The 26,117-nt window shown below is 43.8% G+C and overlaps 1 protein-coding gene and 1 pseudogene across 12 annotated transcripts in view; both read right to left on the reverse strand.

Moving 5' to 3' along the window:
• LOC126284122 (afadin) overlaps positions 1-26,117 on the reverse strand; it is a 995,168-nt gene that overhangs the window by 684,120 nt on the left and 284,931 nt on the right. The gene's annotated exons all lie outside the window — the stretch shown is intronic.
• On the reverse strand, positions 23,523-23,640 carry LOC126285677 (5S ribosomal RNA; annotated as a pseudogene).

A 26,117-nucleotide genomic window follows, 5' to 3' on the forward strand; every position in this document is an offset into this window, starting at 1 on the left:
GTGCCCGGGGACCTGCACGCCTTTCCGCCCGGAAGGGGCATACGTAACTTCGTTCGTTTCATATTAAAAAATCCGCGACAAGAACGCTTAGACGCCCTCCTATACATGTATTTTCCATACTTCTTTATGTGCCCGGGAAGTTTTTGTCCGTGCTAGGCAATTTAAGCGATGGTGGACTTACATATGCCCAACAAAACTACTTTGTTATGACCATCTACGGACCTAGCTGATAATGGAAGCATACGTACCATTGGTCCACGCACCGACGAACAGGAACACAGATACTTCCGCTAAACAAGAACTTGTATGTGGTTCCCCACGGGCAGCCACGTCCTCTATGTGGCTGAATGTTGTGATGCGACCAACGCCACAACACGTGCGCCGGTTTTTCCGCGCTCTGCCCGTCGATTCGCCAGATGTTATTAGCGCTCTGCTGATTTGAATACACGCTGGTAATCCGCATTAGCGCAATTCGTCCAAAGCACAGCTGTGCAGCGCTGAACATGCCAAACAACACGCTCCTCGCACCAGCTTCGTCATTTACGGAACAGTGTTCACTGTCAGTGCGACAGCAGGGTCGTTGGTTTCGATGACAACCTGGCAGAAAGGGAGTACGTATCGGGCTCTTTTGGGAGAAAATCACGCTACCAAAACCCCAGTGACATCTACACTCTATACGTCACTAGAAGTCCGTGGCAGATGGACATTGTATTAATATTATTGTCTTTCCTATTCTATTCACGTACTGCGCCCTAATCTCTCTTATGTTAATCCATAATTTCTATCCAAGATACACGATGATGCGTAACGATCGTACTGTCTTATTCGTGTACAGTTGAACCAAATTTACTGAACAGGCTTTCGCGAAAACGAAGCCGATTTTCTTCAAGAACCTCGACCGTTGTTTACACAGACTTTGTGACTCTATTGAAAAATAGCGTCACATATATGTGTCACTTTTAAGTGTAGTGCAGCATTCAAAAAAATTTATTCTGGCGGCCACAATAATGTGTAACTTACTTTTTTGAAGTCCCCTCACACGTGAGTTAAACATTTAACACGATGACTGGCAAAACATTGTGTCATCCATGCAATAGTAACAGTGAAGAACCAGAGACAAGGTGGTCCCATTTCCAAGGGCATTACATGTGTTGTAGGTGCACCGCAATGCGCCAGTTGACCAATCGCTGAGCGGGCGTTTGCCCACACGTGGGTTCAGTTGCCATGACCAGCTTGTAGCACCAGAACTCTTATGTCTCATTCAGTCGAAAATTCCTGGCGCGTGGCGAATAATTGTCGCAACCTCAAAGATTCTTCACATCATATATTCATGGGTAGTGACTACGCCGCGGCCTCAAATGTACTTGACATCAGATATTGAAAGATATTGCTACGCACACTCGCTCGTACTTGATTGGCTGTCGTTTTTTGAGCGTAGCTGCCAGTTGTGTAAATCTATACAAATTTTCTGATTTCTACGTCTCCTGTTAATCTGACCGAGTATGATTGAAAGATAAGTGGCGAACATCTTGAGCCCGTCGCATTGTGTAAGTATATAATACCAAAACAAGATGGTGAAATGGTCTGATCGCGTAAAATCAGTGTTAGGGAAGGCGAATGGGACACTTAAGAGTTCGTAGAAGGCTTCTGGAAAAATGTAATTCGTCTTGTAACAATTCCAGGCTGACATCTTTTTCGGACTGAATTCTCGGTTCCGTTATCTCTTTATTATTTTTATTCGGATACTACATTTTTATCGTGATTTCAATACTTTTGTTCACGTTTCAGAGACGGGGCTCGAATCCAATCGTTCAGTTCCTCGATTACAGAAATCTTCTCCTCGGTCACGGAAACATGTGAATGTCATCATCAGAAAATCTGTGACTGTTTTGACTTTGTTCCACGATTGACTAGGTATTGTTGTCTGTGGTATATATCGACGGCCTTCCTTCTCGATCAGCATCAGACACGTCTGCGAGCCATTTCAATTTGGACACCAAGAGACTCTGAACTTTTTGTGTGGGTTCAGTTTCCCATCATCTGAAATAGATGTTAAGTTAATATCTTCTGCAAACTCGTAGCTGTGATAAACACGTGTTTCCGGGGTTTTTAATGGTCGAAGTTGCCGTGATTATGAGACTCCTACCTAAGAAACTATTCAAAGTGAAAGTGTCAAATAAAATTCAAAATGAAGGCAATATTGTATAGTTTCAGCTGATATTTATACGATATTTTCATTAACATATTTTTTTTGTAATTTCTGTCACACATAATTTTACTAAAAACGCAATTTCAAATGGAACGAACATTATGCGATATTTCAACATTTAATTTAAAAATATTTTTACGGTATCTTCAGTGGGGAGCTGTAGAAAGAATAAAAAATGTAAATAGACAAAACGGCGCCACCTGCTGAGTGCTCTATGACCGATGGATTATGAAGAGACCATTGTCGAACGCCCGCTGTTTATACTTCACGGTAGTCCATCGTTACCCAAACATTAAGTAGTACAGCACGAGCGTAAATATTATTTATTTATTTTTTCCACGTTTAAGCGAAGGAACTCCAAACAAATTAAAACGGGAATCGATGTGTTATTAAAAATGTTTCAAGCCTATGTAAGTTTAAACATTGTGAAAGTAGTGTTTATGCTTAATACGTGAAGAAAATTTTTCCAAAATTGTGTTAATCAGTTATATTACTGTTACATACCTCCATCAACAACAAACATTCATCTTCAAAATGAATCGTTATTCGCTGCAATCCGATATAAGATTCGTGAGTTACTCGGCAGACAAATTTTCGAGTTCGAAAAACAATGCAAACTTTACTGAATTTTTAACTCTAATCCCAATAAACGTTTAAACTTCATGAATGGTGTTTTCTTTGACAATAATTGACACATGGAAACAATCTTAATGATTTTAGACAATACATGGTAGATTTTCTTTTTTCGTCCGATCTGAGACGGAACAGCGCACAGGGATAGTCAGAGAAACGTACGAGAAATCAGGATGCTGTAAGTATCATGCACACACTCATTTTTCTCTCGCTTAATATACGGATGGTGTAGGAAAGAAAACTCGTTATACTGCTTCGATGTTAGGCAGTGTTGACTGGATTGCGGATTGATGATGTTGATGTGCAGCAGAGAGAAGGCTGGCGGTCAGAGTCAACGCAACGGTTTTGGGTTGAAGAAAGGTTTCCTGAAACGCCGTATAGTTGCTCCATGTGATCTCTAATGTCGTTAATCCATAGGAAAGAATATAAAAAACTAAAATAAATCTGATAATGCGATGTGCTAGCTGGAAAGTTGCATCACAAAAGGTACCGTAGACTTAATTATCTTACATACATGATTGTACTCAACAGAGGCTCCAATGAGTGTGGCAGCGCACATTGCGCAGTGCTAACTTCCGTGCTGAACTTACGAAGCAAGAGGTGTACGTTGTCACCAATCCCCGTTACATAGCTCTGAAGAACCTACAGTTTCATCGAATTCTAATAGGGAAATCTCTGTACGGAGTTTTTCTCCCTGCCTGCCTCTGAACACCGGTAAGCTGACTACGAGCCAGAGAGGTGAAGGAAGCGAAGACCTGTTGGCACGTACACAGCCAAGCCCGCACGTGCAGCCAGCATCACAGTGGCGGCCATTCATGGCTCGTAACACTGCCGCGCCTATGGAAACGGTCCGAGCGGAAAAAAAATGTCCTCCGTAATTAGACGGCGAAGCGACTGGATCAGCTCAAATCGTGCCCGGTCACTGGAGAGAGCAGTACCGGGCAGGAGGAAGAGCTTTAAACGCACTTTTTTTTTCCCAAACGGGGCGGGTTAATCTCCCCGCGTCGGGTTACTTAGCGGCGAAAGATATAAGGGGACTGGGGAGCTCGCAGGAGAAGCACGGTACGAGATAAGGCGCATAACTCCTCCTAGCACGTAGACGGCTTTATTTTTAGTTTTCGAGAATGCCGACCTCGGCTGGTGTGAAGTGGAGCTCTGGGGAATTCCACGGTAAAGGAGTGCTGGGCGGAGTGGACACCATCCGACGCATTCGCGGGTTATTTTAGTGTTGTCCGGGAGCTCTATTTCACTTCATCGCGTAGGGATCTACAGCTTCGAAGAACAAACAGAGGGGTATAAATATTATTTAATTCAGAAACGGGACAAGCAGTTCTCCAAAAATCTACCATGTTAGCAGAGTTGTCGAATCTCTAAGATGTTTAGGACTGGTATACATGTCTTAGCCAATGGGTTTTGAATCTGTTGTCTGCTATAAAAAGCTTACATGTATTTTGCTAATATCGGGCGATTAATTATTTTGAATAAAAATGAATCAGAGATTTCCGTACGAATTTTAGTACAATAACGGAATGTCGTGCAAAAACGTTCTACAGGCGTTAAATACTGCTGTTGGTGAGTAAGACAAAGTTTTACAATTAGTATAAGCGTTTCAAATTAGGCAGTAAAAACTCCGAAACACAATCAGAGAAACCCCCAATGACGTTGGCTTATCAACTGACTCATGTGTCTTTTGATATGTAAGATGTGATAGCAAAATCTGCTCAAAACCCGATAAATTTCGAACATAAACTACGGTGAATGCGAAACGCGTAACAGTAAGTTTTGATCCAAACTTGTTGAATTTTTAACAAAAACAGTGACGGATGCAAGTTGCTCAGGAGTCGCTAGATGAAGTGAACAACGACACGGAACCACTGAAGTGTGTCATAACAGGTGATAAAAAATGGATTTATGGATATGATTCAGAACCGTGCCTCATTCGTCTCCGTGGAAGCGTTCTGCGTCGCCAAGAACGAAAAAATCTCCAAGTGCGGTCATATATCACGGTTATGGTCACTATATTCTTTAACTTCAACAGCATTGTGTACCACGATCAGATGAATCCGAAATAAACGGCCGAGTTTATGGTCAAATAATTCATGAGTTTTGCACTACGATAATGCACCCGCTCACACATCTTCACTTGTTCGTGACTGGCCGAAAACACCACTGTAATGATGCACCAGCCTCCATATTCGCGATCACGGTCCCACGAGATCTTTTTCTGTTCTCAAACATAAAGAAAATGGCCGTCATTTTAGAATCATAGGTGGAGCTTAAAAGCGCATCCCAGAGAGCAAAGAGTTATCCCAAATACTCAGTTCGGGAGCTGTTTTCGTGACTTCAAAAGGCGCTGGCATAGCAGAGGTGTGTAATATATGACGAGGATTACTTGGTGATTTATGAGAGCACAATATGCAACCAATCGCATTTATGGATTTTGATACGATTTATCTTTTGTGCCATTAACTAATTTTCAAGCCACTGCAAGCTAATCATTAAGGGAGGTTTTACAGGAACATTATATTTCGGATCATATGCAGTTAGGCGTTATGGTCGTCTCTTGATTACCGAAAATGTGGCTAACGAAAAGTTAATAAAACGAAATGATGCCTAGGGGCGTCCACGCAGGTATGATTACAAAAAATATCAATATGTAATATACCACAATTTATCACATCGCGATCTTTGGCTTGATATGCATTTCATAACAAAAAAAAAATTGTTTACAACTGCGGGGTCCACACGTGTTCACACAATGACAATATACCGGGTGATCAAAAAGTCAGTATAGATTTGAAAACTGAATAAATCACAGAGTAATGTAGATAGAAAGGTACAAATTGACATTCATGCTTGGAGTGACATGGGGTTTTATTAGAACCAAAAAATGACAAAAGTTCAAAAAATGTCCGACAGACGGTGCTTCATCTGATCAGAATAGCAATAATTAGCATAACAAAGTAATACAACGCAAAGATGATGTTCTTTAGAGGAAATGCTTAATATGTCCACTATCATTCCTCAACAATAGCTGTAGTCGAGGAATAATGTTGTGAATAGAACTGTAAAGCATGTGAGTCATTGGCATCGGATGTTTTCTTTCAGCATCCCTAGAGGTGTTGGTCGATCACGATACACTTCCGACTTCAGGTAACCGCAAAGCCAATAATCGCACAGACAGAGGTCTGGGGACCTGAGAGGCCAAGCATGACGAAAGTGGCGGCTGAGCACACTATCATCACCATACGACGCGCGCAAGAGATCTTTCAGGCGTCTAGCAAGTATGGGGTGGAGCGCCATTCTGCATAAACATCCTACGTTCCAGCAGGTGTTTATCAGCCAGGCTGGGGATGATGCGATTCTGTAACATATCGGCGTACCTCTCTCCGGTCACGGTAGCAGTTACAAAACCAGAATCACGCATTTCCTCGAAGAAAAAAGGCCCGATAACGGTACATGTGGTAAATCCAACTCATACCGTGACTTTCTCGTCGTGCAATGGAGTTTCCACGATAGTTCTAGGAATTTCGGTAGCCCAAATTCTGCAGTTGTGGGCGTTGACAGACCCTCGGAGCGTGAAATGAGCTTCGTCGGTCCACAGCACGTTACTCAACCAATAGTCATCTTCCGCCATCTTTTGAAACGCCCACACCGCAGATGCCCTCCGCTTCACTAAATCGCCAGGTAACAGTTCATGATGCCTATGGATGTCGTACGGACAGCATCGGAGTGTACGCCACAGTGTCAAGCAAGTAGTAGTGTATGGAACGCCGGTGCGACGCGCGACTGCACGAGCGCTGACTTCCCCGTGCATAGACGAGCCCGCTTCAGTCTCCATTCCTCCCTGAACGGTCTCAGCAGCATTACGCCTTGTGCTCGGTCGGCCACTACAGGGTCTATCGCCTAAACAACCCGTGGCTTCGAACTTCGAAATCATTCTTGCCACAGTTGCATTTGTCAACGGACCTTTACCCGTTCGAATTCCCTTCCTATGAAGGTAGGATCGTTACGCTGAACTTGCACATTCACCATTCTCATAATACAGCTTCACTAAAAGTAACGTCAACATGCTGCGACTGCTGTCGCATCTAATTCTCTCTCTCATTACAGCTCCTTTTATCCACGATTGTCCTGCGCAGTTACTGACGTTTTGCTGTCCAGTTCCATCTGTCGGACGTTTGTGAAATTTGTTTTTTTTTTGTTCTAATAAAACTTAAGTCATTCCAAGCATGCGTGTCAATTTTTACCTCTCTATCTACATTATTCCGTTGTTTATTAAGTTTTCAAATTTATACTGACTTTTTGATCACCCGGTGTCATACGGATGAAAAAGTTCACAAACAATAAATAAATAGAGTGAAACACTTATTACATAGTAAAGATACAGACTTGCAAGAAATGAGGATACCACAGGAGCGCACGCATAAACGCCTTCCGCTCAAGAAGGAATTCAGAAAACTAGAAAACGAATCCCGGAATACTGGCCTAAAGATGAAATAGCGTGGTCTATAGATGGCCGAAACTACAATACCAATGGTTATTATTACTTCTCATAAATGTACTACTAACATCTTACAATAAAGCTGCCTGCTATAAACCGATATGCTAACGAACATGAGTGATTTAGATTTACCGCAAGTTCGCTGTCTGGCTCTGTGACTTAATTACTGATTTTACTAACCAGCACTGTCACTCGTTGACAAAACAGGAAGAGACAAAGTACATGTCTAGATAATTTCAGCTGATGGGGGAAGCGCGAGCGCAGAAGGTCGGTAACTGCTAGGAGGGCGGGGTATCTTGCCGGTCCTACTCGCTCTTACGTAATTACGGACGTTGTAGGCAGATTTAATGCGCAGAGGCAAAGCTCTTTGAAAGCGGGGGCCCGAGTATGCCTAACTTCCAGCAGCTCGGGCAGGTGGGGGAGAGAGCGAGAGCCGGCGAGCGAGCACGCGAGAGAGAGAGAGAGAGAGAGAGAGAGAGAGAGAGAGAGAGAGAGAGAGAGAGAGAGAGAGATATGAAACCAAATGAAGCAACCTTTCGGCAGCAGCTAAGTACGAGGCTCCGAGCGCAGAACACGGTCTTATAACGAAGCTCCGTGTTGTGAGCGCCTATTATTTTTTAGCTTAATTAGCAGCAAATGGATAGGAACCGGTAACAAAAAGCTAGACGTAATGCCAGCGCAGTTACGCAAGCACCCTGGTTCCGGATGCTGCCAAGGCGGACGCGGCTCCGAACTTTTAGTCTTCCCAGGGATATCCCCGATCTCTAAAATGCGCAGCAATAGCGATCAGCCTGTTTTCAAAACTATTACAGAGTATAATGTGTGCGAATTACGAAATGACACACATGGGTGACGGGCGCACGCTGGCACCACGCATAAGATCGATTCACATTGGACGTCAACTCAACGGAACGAAAGCCAACGTCAGCATCAAATGGTAATGTGTTGACTCGACACCTCGTTTAGCCCACGGTCAAATATTTAACAAACGGAGTAACGTCTGACCGACTGCTTGATCGTATTGGGGAAGGGGGAAAAGGGAGGGGGGGGGGGGAGGGGTGCGGCAGATTGTCAAGCAGTCCCAGTAGCGGGTTGCCAATCTATCGGCTTTAAAAGATTTGTTCCATATTTCATATAATTATTGATTGAAATTAATAACAACTCATTCAGGGTTTAACAAGAGTAGTTTGAAGGTTACAAACAGTGTACGCTTATAAATGACATAAGGCAGCGTAACTCAGGGCGCGCAAATTACCCAAACTTATATTCATCTAGTACTTGACAATCTGAGCACTTAGCGACTTCCAAACGGCTTTATAGGTAGTTTCAGACTTTGCCAAACTTTTACCCGCTGAGGGTTGGGTTATTTGTGGGAGGAGACGAGACAGCGAGGTCATCGATCACATCGGATTAGGGAAGAACGGGGAAGGAAGTCGGTCGGGCCCTTTCAAAGGAACCATCCCGCCATTTGCCTGGAGCGATTTAGGGAAATCACGGAAAACTTACAGGATGGTCGGACGCGGGACTGAACCGTCGTCCTCCCGAATGCAAGTCCAGTGTGCTAGCCACTGCGCCACCTCGCTCGGTTTTTATTCGCTGGTATCTCCCTTTCCAACATACGCACACGTTTGCACACGCTCGACCGCTCTCTCTCTCTCTCTCTCTCTCTCTCTCTCTCTCTCTCTCTCTCTCTCTCTCACACACACACACACACACACACACACACACACACACACACACACACGTATTACTTCTTTAATCTATTTGCAACAAATTTTACACACGCCATCCAGATACACCACTGAATGTACTTTCCACATTCATCTGTACGACACATATTTCACAAGACATAATATCGTCAACACTGAGATGAGTGGAAAGCTACCTTTTCGTTACTGATGATATGATAGTTACGAAACTAGCAATGATGTTTTTTTAAAGAGCCATAGCAAACGGATGTTCTTAAAAAATGTTGCACTGTACATTTCTGAGAAAAAGAACAACTGAAAAGTGTAATCCAAAAATTTCAAATCAACGACACTTGTTTGCTAGAGAAAAATCTGAGTATGTACATGCCAATACATCAAACAATATAATGTGAGAAACAACTTTTTTTATTTCTTTTGCAATGGAGACGACTTTGTCACTTTTAAGGAAAGGCTATTTAATGAAAATATTTACGTAAATTTATGTTTCTATTTAAGCACAATTGCGGGGTTTTTCTTTGTCCAGGTATTGTAAAACCTAAACTATTTTCCACTTTCATATATCTGGTCTCCTTTTTGGAAGAGCACTCATAAGATATTACCCGCCGTTGCTGAACCTAGATAATGTGCAAGGAAAATAAATCAAACAAAGGCTAAAAAAATTACAGAAGCAAGAAATTCATTACTACAGCGTGAGTAAACGCGACGAGAATAAGCAAACACAGTGGATTGTAACCGAGAACCTGGGCTCGACGGACGGTACGCTCGGCTAGCTGAACCCTCGTTCCTACAGTGACAGCAGACGTGCATCTCTAGCACCGCTCTCGTGTGGTCCCTTGCGGAAACATCTAGTCAGTTTTTTACTGCAGGTTCGAGGCTACAGCAATTGTAATTAAGGTGATTTACTGTTTTTAATTTCATTTCATGTTACGCCACCACTTAATACATGTCACAAACCTTGAATACGAAGCAAACACACAGGACGAGCCCAAACTGTATCTGCAACATTCCCGAGATTCATTCACGGATATGTCGTGAGTATTTTGACACGAGGGACCCGTGGTCTCCGGTAGCCTGTCGCACAGTTACTGCATATCGTTTGATTTCTTACCACCAATTAATTATCTTTGTTTCTGAACTGCACACAAAATATCTGGACATGAATGCGAATGTTAACGGAAAGCGATGTGTCTTGTTCGGAAACAAACTGCATTCAGCCCCGTTCGGTACTGTCTCGGAATCGCTTTGCGTCAGCATTAGGCTGCGTTACAGCGGCAGCTATAACGGGCCATCTACTCCAATCAGCGGGTCAGTACCTGCATGGTCACAGTGTAACCTACCTCAACGTCAGAACGTACACAGTTCGGAAACGGTCGGCGGAATTAATGAGTTTGTTTTCTTCGGTCGATTTGGGCGGCATTGACATACACAAAACAAGGAGTGTTACAAAAATATATTACTATAACGAAGTACTAGTTAGTGGCAGCCTGAAGATAACAGGGATGTATCTCGGAGTCTATGGTCAGAAATCCCTACTTTATTGGAACGCACAAGCTTCGAACAACTTAGAAACTTAATAATAATTAATTAAATTTCACTTATATTACATTACGCAGATTCTGTGGCCGTCTAGCCAGTTCAGCCTCATGTTCATACCTAAAATGCAACCTATCGAACACGCAAAATCTGTACCGGAAATTTTAGGCCTACATCATAATCCCAAAAAGTTGTGTGTTTAAGCGAGAAAGGTGGCGTATATCAATTCTGATGCTTATTTATAGTTATTGCAGTGGTTCCTTTTTGGGCTGTGGTAGGTGAGCATTAGCGGTCTACGAATTGTTATACTGCTTACTGGTGTTTGTATGTCAGTAGGGTGGTGACCCTCCATGAGGTACTTCGCAACTGTGGTGTATCCGTTCCCACGTTTCGGCGCTTTAAATGACAGAGTATCTTATTCAAGATTTTATGTTTGTCTTGCATATGCTGAATGTCAGTCACTGAAGGTTAATTGGCATGTGTCTGTTTCGCTGGACTTATTTTAAGTTGTGCAGGATATCTGCAATTGATATTTGAAATTCCAGAATGAGAAACATCCCCCAGGCTTTGGCTAAGCCATGTCTCCGCTATATGCTTTCTTTCAGGGGTGCCAGTTCTGCAAGATTCGCAGGAGAGCTTCTGTGAAGTTTGGAAAGTAGGAGACGAGGTACTGGCAGACGTAAAGCTGTGAGGACGGTACGTGAGTCGTGCTTGGGTAGTTCAGATGGTAGAGCACTTGCCCGCGAAAGGCAAAGGTCCCGAGTTCCAGTCACGGTCCGGCACACAGTTTTAATCTGCCAGGAAGTTTTATATTTGAAATTCATTATAAAACAATCTAGAGTGCAAGGAACGTTTATTAATAGGTGACCGGTTTCGATCATCACACGATCACCTTCAGACCTTCAGCCTTACTGATGCACAATGGCTGTGCATGGAGCAGCAACCTCTGAGTGAGGACTGCTAACTGCTCTAACTGTTTTATAATTGATTTCAAATATTACATTGTGATCGCTGACTTTCTCCAACAAAGTTTCCAAAAATATGGAATGTTTGCCTTTTAGTGTCACCACAATTCATTTCACGTATGTAATAGAACGTTTCTCTTTTCATCTCATATATGCGTAAAACACAAGTTAGAATTAATTCTAACCGCCTTGATCCCACCAAAAGCTAACTAATGAGATAGAACGATGTTATTGGGCGACCTCTGACAGCAGCCTTGGTTTTACTTTAAAACTGATGCTGACTGGCGACGGGTTGGCCGATATGCACATCGTTTGTGCATTCGCTGAATGGGAAGAGCTGCACAGCGACGCAATGCTACGCCGTTTCCGCAGGCACGGCAACCAATTACATTATTACTGTGTAATGATTCACCATAGAACACGTGTCTATAACGCTACAGTTCACGTTCACCTTCAATAATACATCAATGACCGTAGTTGTTGCCGATCGCATTATATGAACGATAATCTCTCAGATTTCCCTCAGTTTCCCACGTTTTTCAGGCAAGTGGGTAAGCTCATATAGGCCTACATACAGCTCAACGGATCTATCTACACTGCTCAACAAAATCGAAGGGTTACTTTTTCGAAACCTCATAATTGCCTCCTATTGTGACGCCTAAGTTTGGAATTTACCGCAAAGGTGCCTACAAACTTCCTCTTTAATTGAAAAAAAAAAAAAAGCGTAGCGCCGCACCGCGACATCATCCGTTGGCTCGCCGGGGCTTCAAACGGCAAGATATCGACACCTGCGGTAAAAAGGCCATATTTCGGAAGTTTTTGTGAGCTGTAATGTGAGCTAATGACACCACACTCACACCAGACACCCAAAATTCTCTCAAACGGAACGGTCGGCATCCAGCAAGGTGGAAAGGTCGTCACAGCGCCGCTCACCCACATTTCATCCCTTCTTTTGACGTCTCTGCGACAGAGGTCAGAACCGCGACACCCAGCGTTGAAACAATGCGGTTCTTATCGGCAGTCGAGGAAAGTATTTTAAGAAAGACCGCCACTCAGAATCGACACGGAAAGGCCTCAATGGGTGGCATAAATGGTGTCAACGAAACCATCCCTTCCCTTGAGGCACTGGTTACCGCAACCACAGTTCGCAGCGCGATGAGGCTGACAGCCCTTTTCAAAGAATATTGTGGGGACTGAACGTGATCGTACGTCCGCAGTTTTTACTTTCGGGTCCAGGTTGGAACCACTACCGACCGTTCAAAATCATCCAACAAATTTGAACGTGATCCGATGCGAAGGGTCCCTATAACAGAACCCCCTCCCCCCACTTTGGCAATACCCCTGCAGCTTTGTTGAGCACGTTACAAATGTACGTGTCCGATACTTCGACACCAGTTCAACGTAGCGCCTGCTGTAGCACTTGGCCGAGCGCTACGGTCGCAGGTACGAATAATGCCTCGGGTATGGATGTGTGTGATGTCCTTAGGTTAGTTAGGTTTAAGTAGTTCTAAGTCTAGGGGACTGATGACCTCAGATGTTAAGTTCCATAGTGCTCAGAGCCATTTGAACCATTTGCTGTAGCACCTGAAGGTAGGCAAGCTGTACCCAAAATGGTGTTAGAAGGGCTGCCTATTCCACATACACTAGAACAGCTGCTGGACTGAATTGGTGTCGAAATTTCTGAAGGTACATTTCGAACGTGCTCAACAAAGTAGCATGGGTGACACCGAGGATATTACAGAACTCGAAAGGTCTTAGGGAGACAATGTGCCGTTTTATACACGCACATGTTAGTGTTGCAATGCGGCGTGATAAAGTCGCAGGAGGGCGGAAAATACGAGAACTAAAAAAGTTTAAGTACTTTTGTTGCATCGGGACACGTTCAAATTTCGTCGAACGCTTTTGAACAGTCCCTAGAGGTGCCCACCTGCACACGCTGTGCTCGAAAGAGGTGCTATCACATTCAGTGAGGATGCAGCACGATGTTCTAAAAGAAGGGTTGAAACGACCGAAGGCGTCAGCGGAATGTCGTTTTCGACCGCGGAATGTGTGGAAATCAACGCCCCAAGGGAAAAAGGTGGTTTCATTGACGCACTTCATACCACCCCTGAGGCCTTTTCCCGTCGATTCTGAGCGATAGTGCGTCTAAAATATTTTCCTCGGCCACTTGTAAGAAAACCAAAAGGTTTCAATGTTGAGTCTCGCGGTTCTGATTTTAATCGCAGAGAATTCAAAAGATGGGTTTAAATGTCGGTAAGCGGGGCTGTGACATGTGACATGTCCACAGTGGCGTTGGGCAGAATTGTGGTCAAATTTGGAGTTAATATGACACCTTTACCCGAGCTCACACTTCACAAGAACTTCCGGATTGTGGCCTCTTTGTCACGTGTCTCGGCACCTTGTCGTTTGAAGCCTTGCAGAGTCCGGGGGTACGATTTTGTACCATTACCGAGGAAGGATGTAGACACTTTTGAGCCAATTTTCACACTTATGCCTCGTAATGGGAAGCAATTACTGGTCTCGAAGAAGCGATCTTTCGTTTTACGCAATGTAGCTACGAGAAACAATATTCTGAAAAACCGAGTACAAAATATGGATATCCTTGTATACAAATCCATTGATGCAGCATCTACGTCACATAATGCGTTAGTGGCACTGGTCGCGAGCCTATGCATTTCACGATAACTGCTGCTTTTGGACATTACACAGTCGTAAGACACAGAGCTGTTATAGCCAATGTTACCGAAGATGAAAAATTTAGAGGCTGATTCGTAAATACTCAGTATAACGAAATATGGTAGCTCGATACCTGCAATGAATTTACAGAAGCAAAGCTAAAAGTAACTGTAGTTGAATTAATACGACGCGACACGAGCTGCTTCTATTTCTCTCGATGGCATTATGCCCTCATGGGTGAGGGACCATATTCTTTGTCGCTCAGTTTACGACAGGTTTTATTATGGCGAACGCGATCCACACGCTAATATACCAGTGCTCAGATGCTCAGTGTTTGCTTCGGCTACGAGACACTTTCTGCCGCGCGGGATTAGCCGAGCGGTCTTGGGCGCTGCAGTCATGGACTGTGCGGCTGGTCCCGGCGGAGGTTCGAGTCCTCCCTCGGGCATGTGTGTGTGTGTGTGTGTGTGTGTGTGTGTGTTTGTCCTTAGGATAATTTAGGCTAAGTAGTGTGTAAGCTTAGGGACTGACGACCATAGCAGTTGAGTCCCATAAGATCTCACACACATTTGAACTCACGACACACTTTCTGCCAACATCGAAGCTTGAGTATTTATGTAGGTATGACACGGAAGCAGTCAGTCTTTGAATTTAATACGTTTTATTCTCTCATTTATTTACCCATTTACAACTTCCCATGTTTATCTCTGCCTGCCGCGTACATTAGTAACTCATTCACTCACTGATGTAATATATACTTCACACTATTTGTTTATCTGTAACTTTATGGACCACATTACGTACGTACGTAATACCAACGCACGAACACCTCTTCAGCTGCAACGTTCACAAGCGTCCGTGCAAATATTATGCTCTGTGCCTGTGTGCATCACATGCCAACGTTACGATATGGCACCCTCATATCATTTGTAGTTATAATCGGTATTTGCTTACTGTAGTGCCAAGCACACCTAAATTTTGTGTGTGTGTCAGCTGGGAGAATGCACATTATAGGAATAACTCAAGTATTCTAGAGCATTACGTTTCCTGAGCATTTCGATACGTAAATTTCCTTTATTTCGACAACACAGCCACCCTAGTGTCTAGTTGCACAGACCGGAACGTAATGTTATGTTCCTGTTCCGTACCACCTCCATCTGATAATTGTGGCTCGACAACGAATCGAAGGCACAATAATTCATAAACTTCAAACACTGACTGGTTGCGCGCGCGAGCGCGCGCGCACACACACACACACACGCACACACACACACACACGCACACACACACACACACACACGCACACACCTACGTAAGTCGCCAATTTCATTCACAGCTGCAGTTCGTCATTCACACTGAATATAATGAGATTCGACGAAATTCTCAGTGACCCCCTAAATTTTGTGTGTGTGTCAGCTGGGAGAAAGTGTGTCCACAACGTACTGCTGTATCGAGGAGTGGATCAGTCCACAGAAACCCGCGCTGTCCACCACAATAACAATGTATTATCAGTTTAAAATTCATCAATCACAGTTTCCAGACTCATTGAAACATTCACGGAGAAAACCTAATTCATCTGACGAGGTCAATGTAATTAGCAAATACTCGTGGGATGGCAAGCTTGAAAGTAATACTACGAGTACTATTGCTGATCACTATACAGTGCTGCCAATAACGAAAAATGCTGACGAGAAACCGCATGATCCGCTACTGCTAACGCATAGCGTACTCTGTAGCGAAGAATTTGAGAATGGGCCTCAGCGGGCGTGTTGTTGACAGACGCCACCGTCAACTCGGCTGAGAGGCGCTGGCGTCGCCGCGTGCAGACTTGCAGGTGGCGCCAGAGCAGCGGGGCCGATCTGACGTGCCGTGAACGAACTAGCGGGCCAGCAACAGGTGGCCGCCGCAGACACCGGGCTTTGGCGAGTGCGCGCCACTGACGCGTTTAGGCTTCCACTCGTTAGCCGACGCCTTCTGAAGATCGGTGCAACGCACTTTTACCTTATGCACAAATGGGCTGCAACGGAGGGACGATGAACTAGATCTACGCTTAGGAAAATATTACCTCAGCCAAAAAGTGGTCAGGACTTGCAAAGTTTCTTCTAATTCTTTAGAATGTAAAACACGATCTGTAATTATTTATCTCACAACAACTGTCTGTCTGTATTCGTCCGATACGTAGATTGTTACTTAAAGTCCTACAAAAGCTTGGGAAAGTGCCTTCTCCACAATTACCCACGGGTAACGAACTGATTTTTACAGAAATTAGTGCTGTTTTTCTTCTACATCATGACACCGCTCTGGAGCATGCTTTGACTAGCGATGGAGAGTTGCCGAAGGAACACACGAGCATCGATTTGACACCGTTGGACTTACTTAGGTGTTTCCCCATATTGGAGCTTCTTTTGGTGGGAACCCAATATACTGCAGTTCACATTCGAAAGGCAGCGAAGCACACACTACGCAAAGGCTTCTCTAATTCAGTCCCATGCACTTCTCAAAAAAAGTCTGCACTGACAGAAGGAATGATTATTTAGACAATTGCAGAATAAATACTTACGTCCAGCCCATGCACGGTTTACCTTTAACTATTCCAGGAACTTTCGAGATAAAGAGTGTGTACAGTGTGCCATATTTGTAACATCCGATTCTTAAAACATGCACACACAAAGGGTGTAGCTGGGAAATATTTCGCTTAACGAATAATTGTCTACAGCAGAAAACTTGAAATAAGGGATTACTTTTATTTATTCACTAGCAGACACACTCGCCAATGCCCGAGTATTCACTTCGCCATTTTTCTATTAGAAATGAAGGTAAAAAATTAACTGCGTTTGTAGAGTAATATCTATAAAATTTCATTCCCGTGTACTCGTGAAAACGTCTTTGAAATTATGAAACAGCCGTACAAAGAAATACGCATCTCAGTATTTATGACGTTATATCTCAAGCTATGTGTCGTAGAATCACATATTTCTGTTGTTGCATTCAGTGGCATGTGTGGATACTGTCTGCGAAATGTGTTGCAAATAGAGCTAGTAGTAAAGAAGTAATAAATTTAAACGTCACGCATCTCAGTGGTTATGAGGTCGTAAATCAATAAGGAATGATAATAATACTTACCTTATTAACCCTCCTATCCCTATTAATTGAGATATGGAAAAATACAAGCAAAAAGAACAACATTCGATACGTTTCTCCGAGATTCGAACCCGGGTTCTCCAAGTCCCAGCCAGTTACCTTGGCCGTTGCGCTATCGGTGATGTCGGCGGAAAGCGTTTACCATGTGTGTACAGAAGCGGCAGTTGTAATAGTTTCTTACCTCGATTTCTGGAAAAGTATGCATTTTGGGACCCTATACCTGATGATGCAAAATGCTTTATTTACAATTATCTATCGATCCCGCAAATTTGGAGTCGATTGCTCGTCATAACCTTTAGGGGCGATTTTCTCAAAATTTCGGGGGGGGGGGGGGGGGGGTGATGACCCAAAATATCTTAGAGTCCTTCGTTTTAGGCTGTACAAAAGCGACCTGCCAAACTTGAGCTGAATCGGTTGGCCGTGTCTGAGGCCTTCCCCTTGTAAGTGAACCCTGGATCAAAAACTTCCTGGAATGGACTGCAGCCAGGTCAGTTAATCAAATCCACAAATCGGATATGTGGCGTCAGCTCAATGGGGGCTCAGAATTTAATTTTTTACTGACCTCAAATTTATCAGATGTGGAAAGCTTCCGTAATAAGTTCTGACAGCTATTTAGCTGCAGAACCAACGAGTCGTGTGCTGGACACGCCGTACAGCGTTAGGAAGTGCGCGCGCCCCGTGAAGCGGCGCCCTCCTATCTGGTGCGGCTCCCGTATCGCCCACGCACTCGCCACGCAGCCGCGCGCGCCGCCACGCTCCGCTGGACGCGCTTCGCGCTCCGATGGCCGGATCAATGGCCTGCCGGGAATTCGGTGACAAGCTCTGCGCCCGCTCCCCGCACTCTGCCGGAAGTCGTGTCTGCGTGCCACCGACGCCCCCGTCTCTGGCCCACTGGATAAGAAAATTACTCCTTCCTCTCGTGACAAACGTTACCAGCCGACATACACATTTATATACGAGGTCTAACTTGACCTGCCGCCTAAAACGGACTTACGCCATGCTCGGTTTCATCGCTAACTGATCTAAGAAGTACCGTGACACTGTATTCGGGGCATGTTATACAACGTATGGAAATCGCAGTACAAGGAAATTAACGTGACACTGTATTCGGGGCATGTTATACAACGTATGGAAATCGCAGTACAAGGAAATTAACGTGAAATGCGGGAAATAACCACAAAATTGACGTTTATTGAAAGGGCTAGCAACTAAATCTCGACGTGAACTAATCCGATGTACTGTGTGTTATTAAGAGAAGGGCTTATTACTGTTTATGTCCTTGTCGACGCAACCACTCTTCTGTCACTGTGTTCCACACAACTGTCACATCCTGTCCTCCTCTCGATGACTTACAAATACACACATTAAAAACAAGGTTTAGCATCACCCCGGCTCCCAGAACTGCTGAAGATAGCCGTCGACTGTGGCTATTGTATCACAGTCCCTTTTGACTATTCAGAGATGCCACACAAACATGCATGAGCACCTATTAGACGGAGGGGCGGACAGCTGATCAGTTCCAGTCATTCCATCAAGAAGGAGCTACACGGCTCGTCTGTAGTTCAACTACGCCTAGACGGTCAATACCGCGGTTCGATCGCGTCCGAGTTGCTACTCTGTGCCAGGAACGGCTCTCAACAAGGAAAGTGTCCAGGCGTCTCGGAGTGAGCCAAAGCGATGTTGTTCGAACATGGAGGAGATACAGAGAGACAGGAACTGTACATGACACGCCTCGCTCAGGCCGCCCAAAGGCTACTACTTCAGCGGATGACCGCTACCTACGGATTAGGGGTCGGAGGAACCCTGACAGTAACGCCACCGTGCTGAATAATGCTTTTAGTGCACCCACAGGACGTCGTGTTACGACTGAAACTTTGCGCAATACGCTGCATGATGCGCAACTTCACTTCCATGGCGAGGTTCCCCTATGCAACTACGACACCATCCAGCGCGGAACAGATGGGCAGAACAACATGACGAATGCACCACTCAGGACTGGCATCACGTTCTCTTCACCGATGAGTCTCGCTTAGGCCTTCAACCAGACAATCGTCGGAGACGGGTTTGGAGGCAACCCGGTCAGGTTGAACGCCTTAGACACACTGTCCAGCGAGTCCCACAAGGTGGAGGTTCCCTACTGTTTTGCGGTGGCATTACATGGGGCCGACGTACGCCGCTGGTGGTCACGGAAGGCGCCGTAACGGCTGTTCGATACATGAATGCTATCCTCCGACTGATAGAGCAATCATATCAGCAGCATATTGGCGAGGCATTCGTCTTCGTGGACGACAATTCGCGCCCCCATCGTGCACATCTTGTGAATGACTTCATTCAGGATAACGACATCGCTCTACTAGAGTGGCCAGACATTAATCTTATCGAACATGCCTGGGATAGATTGAAAAGGGCTGTTTATGGACGACATGACCCACCAACCACTCTGAGGGATCTACACCGAACTGCCGTTGAGGAGTGGGACAATCTGGACCAACAGTGCCTTGATGAACTTGTGGATTGTATGCCACGACGAATACAGGCATGCATCAATGCAAGAGAACGTGCTACTGGGTATTAGAGGTACCGGTGTGTACAGCAATCTGGATCACCACCTCTGAAGGTCTCACTGTATGGTGATACAACATGCAATGTGTGGTTTTAATGAGCAATAAAAACGGCGGAATCAATGTTTATGTAGATCTTTATTCCAATTTTCTGTACAGGTTCCGGAACTCTCGGAACCGAGATCATGCAAAACTATTTTTTCATGTGTGTACTTCATCCTCGGTCGTCCTCTTTATTTCTTTCCAAGCACTTTCCCTTCAAGAGCATTGCTGATGAACCTCTTCTGGCTCATGGCATGTCCAATATATTTTTTTTTTCTTTCCCATTTCCTTTAACCCTTATTTGATATACAGGGATGTTAAGCATCCAAAGCCTGCTTTTCTATGTTTTTAATTATGTTAACCCGAGAAAATCGAGTCTATGGCGCCATCTGCTACAACTTCGATAGCATCACTATCCTTACAGCCCGTGGCGCCACAATGGAAACGTCAGTCCTTCTACGACAGCCGTCTTCAGTCGACTGGGATTGCCTATATCCCAATGTGTCAAGCAAGATGGAATGTGCGAAATTTAAAGGCATTTTATCTGAAGTACATTTTGGCATCAGAGAGCAAAAAGTAAGTATACTATGTTTTACCTTGTCTAAATTTTTTGTACGATAGATGATATTTTAGTCAAATAATTACATGACGATTAAACTGCGAACTCTACGTATATGCGAGGCGCTGCTTGAAATGGACGAACACTGTATGTGTATGTTAAATATACGCAAGTTTCACTGAATATCTTTCATTTCATTTTTATGAAACATGTTTCTTCTATTTTCCAATCAAATTCAGATGAATAATATGTTAAACAATAATAACTCCGCTTTTTTATAACAGGATATTCATTTTCTCACGATGTTGCTCCGTTCTCTTTCTCGGAATAAGTATCTTTTTTACACGTTTAAGTAATATACTATTTTTAATACTGTACCTCGAGTAAGCTCAGTTAAATTTTTAGTCATTTATATGAAAATATAAAAAAAAACTTATAACTGTTTTACAAGAAACAAAAGTTTTTATTTTTTCCGATATCTGAATTTATTAATCTTCTTTGGTTATACGGCCCATACAACTTCAAAAAGTAGGCTATAGGTAAGTTATAAAATTTTCAAGTAAAAATATTCAGTTATTACAAGTGTCGTCGCTGGGGTTCGATTCACCCCAATGTTCAAGCGTCCTCACTCTACTGAAGTGTGTCAAGTAAGAGTTAATAATGTTCTCTCTTCGGTTATACTTCCCTTACGCTTCCACGTCCTCCCTCTTGTCATTTTCCGACATATCCATATTTCAGCATCCTCATTCGATTTCTTTCCCATTTACCCAAGAGTCCAACTTTCACTTCCAGACAGCAGCCGCACGGAGTGGCCACGCGGTTAGAGGCGCCATGTCAAGAATTGCAGACAATAAATATGAGTCTTCCCCACAAAGGGCTTTGTGATCTATGATGCTGTGTATGAACAGAGCACCAGGAATTTGCGAGTCTTTCAAGTTCGAACTGACCACCGAACATAGTAAATTTAAGGTACATAGCACCCAGGACGTCTCCGTATGTGTGAAGATCACTTATTATTCTAAACATAATATTTCGGGCCAGTAAATGATGAACAACTATCAGGTTATGTGAAGATACGATAAACTGAATATTTTCAAACTGAAAGTCTCGCCAAACCACAGTATTCTCTCACTGGTCCATCCCATGCTCTTTCTCAGCGGTTGTAGCTAGTAGCGTTAAGCATACAGGGCTATTCAAAAAGAAGGAACAAATTTCAAACATTTATTGGTTCCACACCACAAAGGATAGAAACACAGTTCCGACGTTCTTGCAAGGAGGAAAGCTCAAATTTTAATGCATTCAATGTGTGAACCATGTGTTAAACGACAAATATCAAAACCGTGGTTCTTTTGCTGCCACACTAGAAATCACAGCTTCAAAAATGCGACGATAACGAGAGACTAGCTGCTTCGTGTGTGGCAGGAAACTAGCCACCGTTTTGATATTTGTTCGTGTAACCCATGGTGCTAAGATAAAACGTATACAAATTTGAACTTTTGTCTTTGCAGGAACGTTGGACTTATGTTTCTATCTTTTGTAGTTTGGAAACTTTCAACGTTTGAAATCTGTTCTTTTTTGAATAGCCCTGTATAATATGTGGCGCAAAAATACACGTTTTCTTCTACTGCGGCCCAGGTATACTAAAAGTTTGGGTTCCATGATATTTCTGGGGGAATGTCAGGTATCAGTTCGGTTTCACTAAATGACTTTCCCTCAGTTACCAAGGAGTGTGACTTTTTTGACATGAAATCACAAATCCAACCGCACAGCTGACGAGGCATACAATTTGATTAGAAGCCGCTTGTCAGGAAACGTGTCGAAAGTCTTGTGAAAATCTAATAAATATGAATCGGCTTGAGATCCCCCGTCAATAGAACTCATTATGGCCGTGCGAATAAAGAGATAGTGGTGTTTCAGAAAAACGATATTTTTCCGAATCTGCTTTGGCTGTGTGTCAATAGATAGTTATCTTCGAAGAACTTCATAATTTTGGAACACAGTATATGTCTAAAATTCTACTGAAAATTAATGTAAATGATATGGGTCTGTAATTCAATAAGATTACTGGTATTTCATTTCTTGTGCACTGGGTGGCCAGAACAGCGTTCCAGATCTCAGGTAAGGAATTTCCATCTAGCGAGCGGTTGCATATGTTTGCTAAAAAATTAAGCTATTTCAACTGCATACTCCTAAAGGAACAGTATAGGTACACAAATCGGAGCGGAAGACTTGCTGTTACTACGTACCGGAAATCGCTACACGAAGCGTACATAAATTTAACTTACTCATGTTATCAGGTATTCTCGATTCGAATCTGGATTATTTAACTGGAATTTCTTTGGCGAAATAAGTTCGAAAAACCGGTTTAGTGGAGCCGTCGTTGTTGCCGAGATGGCTGGGAAGTCATCGTGCCGTTGTTGGAGTTTGAGCTTCGAAGTACGTGAGACATTACTGTGTGCACGTGTGTGTGCGCGCGCGCAAAAAACGGCGCCGCCAAACCGGTTGTCTTGGGCTGGTGTGGTGTGGTGGGGATCAGAGAGGGTATAATTAGCGAGGAGTGAGTGTGTGACGCCAGCCACCCGGAACAACCAGCGATCTGCTACCTGTCGTGGCGGTGCCACCTGCTCCACTACCAAACCGTAATTCTGTGGTCGGACGATACCAGAAAAAAGGTAGCGAATTCCCTGGCAGGTACAGAACAAAGTAGACCATCACCTGGCAGAAATGCTATGTTTTCACGCTTGAATACCGGCGACGAAATAAACATTTACATTCCCTCCATTATAAAAGCACTCCGTCTTCAGGCCACGAGTGGCCTACCGGAAGCATCAGACCGCCGTGTCATCCTCGGTGGAGGATGTGGATAGGAGGGGTGTGGGGTCAGCACACCGCTCTCCCGGTCGTAATGATGGTATTCTTGACCGAAGCCGCTACTATTCGGTCGAGTAGGTCCTCAATTGACATCACGAGGCTGTGTGCACCCCGAAAAATGGCAACAGCGCATGGTGGCCTGGATGGTCACCCATCCAAGTGCCGGCCACGCCCGACAGCGCTTAACTTCGGTGATCTCACGGGAACCGGTGTATCCACTGCGGCAAGGCCGTTGCCATTACCTCCATTATAAATTTTGTAAATTTGTGGTAAGATCTTATGGGACGGACCTGCTGAGGTCGTCGATCCCTAAGTTTACACACTACTTAATCTGACTTCAACTTATGTCAACACACACATCATTCCCGAGGCAGGGCTCGAACCACGGACGGGAGGAGCCGCGCGGACCGTGACAAGGCGCCATACACCAAGCGGCGACCCAGCGCTGCCCTCCATTATTAGCCAGAGATATTGTAGGGGAGATATTTCGTCAGGTTCACTTAATTCTAAAGTCACTGGTACTGGCTGCAGGGGGACACCACATCAGGGTCAGAATAATGAAGTTACGAAACAGCTTCCATAGCAACAACGTACCACTGAACATACCTGGTTGCGCCCTCTGTTTTGTTCGCCCTTGTCACATCGCTCTGCGGGCGATAGTTACCACAACTGTTGTGATTCGTTTTCAACATTTTCTTTGTTTATTCACGCTGATTTTTATTATAATAGGCAAAAGAATATCTGCAGCTAATGGCGCGTTTTCGCAGAAAAAATATAAGGCTATTATTATTTCAGTGCAACAGGCTAACAGAAAATAGAGGCAGGAAAGTGGTAACAAAATTTTCACAACTAATGCTGCCGCGGCCACACTGTACTGCAGGTAACCGCGAACCGACATCATCGTCCCTTTCTGTGTCTTAAATGTCAATCACTTTGTTGTTCTGACCTACGTAAGACCATAGACTTAGTAAATATAACTACACCGCTCTCTAGCCTTACTGTAGCGTTCCCAAACTGAATAGGAGGAGAGGTACAATTTTAAGGGCAACGTTGTGTTTGTACTTAGTAAAGTAAGTCATATATCTGATGAAACAATGACTTAAGAGACGCAGACGACGTTCATAAGGAGATCACAATCACTCAATTTCAAGCAAACAGCAGGAAAAACAAAATCGAGAAAAGTAAGCACACAAAACTGTGCCAGACAAAAATAGGTTAATGACTGTGAAAAGACCACGAGAGAGACCCAGATGTCGCGTCAAGACACATTAAACAAGAAAACTTAGGAGATCATAAAATAATCTTTCTATCGGTTACTTCTTAAACTTCATGCAACTATCTGATAGCATGATCACTACTTATCAGATAGGGCCCTTACATTCTTGACAGGTGTCTGTGTAACTTCCCCTCTTTTGATGGAGGCCTAAAACAAAAAACAAGAAACTAGATTCATTTAAGAATAAGTTAAAGACAGATTTGATTATTTAGTAAAAATTGTTAAACTAATTGGTCGCCGTAAATGGCAGCGGTTAGCTGCTTGTATTTGGAAACCTCTCCACTACGTGGTGTAGGGGCTTGGGTAAGACAGGTTCAGCGGTCGAGCTTTGTTCGTAATGCGTGCGCAAAGTGGTGCTTTGGTCCAGGGAGGTTAGAATATGACAGAACGCGCGTATTTTCCTCAAATGGCGAGTGTTTGTACACAGGCGAGTTTCTCTCTTGCTGTAACCTTTTCTGGGTTTCAGTTTCTCTCTTGGTACGTTTCATTTTGCGCTATAAATTTGTTCTTTGTAATTTACATATTGAAAAGACTCATTTTGCTGTCGCCATACCCTTCTAAAGCGTGTATTGTTCGGTATCTTACATGAACGCTTTTTCTTAAATCCTGAGTCGCTTTGCTATAACCATCTAGACATGTATTTTATTTCCTTGCTTGGGACGGGAAATCGCTAACAGGAATACGAAATACCTCCTGCCACACACTGATTGCTGATTATAGACAGAGAGCTCTACTCCGTCGAGGATCTGGCCTTGTGTGATGTAATTCAAATGTCTTCCCGCGCCACTTTGTTTCTTTATGATTCGGGTTCTTTGTGCCACACGCTCGCAATGGTCGGGCCAGAACACGCAAGACCAACACTAACTCGCATCGCTGCAGGCACACACAGAGGTCTGGATTGGCGTACAGTCGACTGTTTATGATTCGGAGCTCAATAGACCTAACAAAACTTACGAATAAATGAGAGTTCGATTTAACACGAGTTTCAATGATGAAGTTGGAATCTGGAAAAAGATTAAATAAGAGTAAGTTAATAAGTGGTTCGTAGTTTCAGTTACATACGTATTTCTTTACAAAGGAGAATAATTGTTTTTTTAGCAGTTTTATTACAAAATACATGTCGAACGCATGGCGCACTCAAATTTCCGTTAGCAAATAAAACTTCTTTCATTCATTTTCCCATGTCGAACGAACTATGTCAACAAAGCTCGCATTTTCTCTACAAATCTTCCCATAATCGAACTTATGTCTTTTTATATACAGTAGTTAAAATAAACGTTGCATATCGATTTATTGCCAATACTGGAGAGTGGGGCACTTTGCGCGTGGTCGCGGAAAATAGAAATATTTCGTAGTGCCGACTTGTGCACTTGTGTGACTTATGTGGCTTCTGCAGTGAAGACGTAGTATGCGTTTAGAAGTGAATATCTCGCGAGGT

Source organism: Schistocerca gregaria, chromosome 8 (genome assembly GCF_023897955.1).
Source record: "Schistocerca gregaria isolate iqSchGreg1 chromosome 8, iqSchGreg1.2, whole genome shotgun sequence".
Lineage (NCBI taxonomy): Eukaryota > Metazoa > Arthropoda > Insecta > Orthoptera > Acrididae > Schistocerca > Schistocerca gregaria.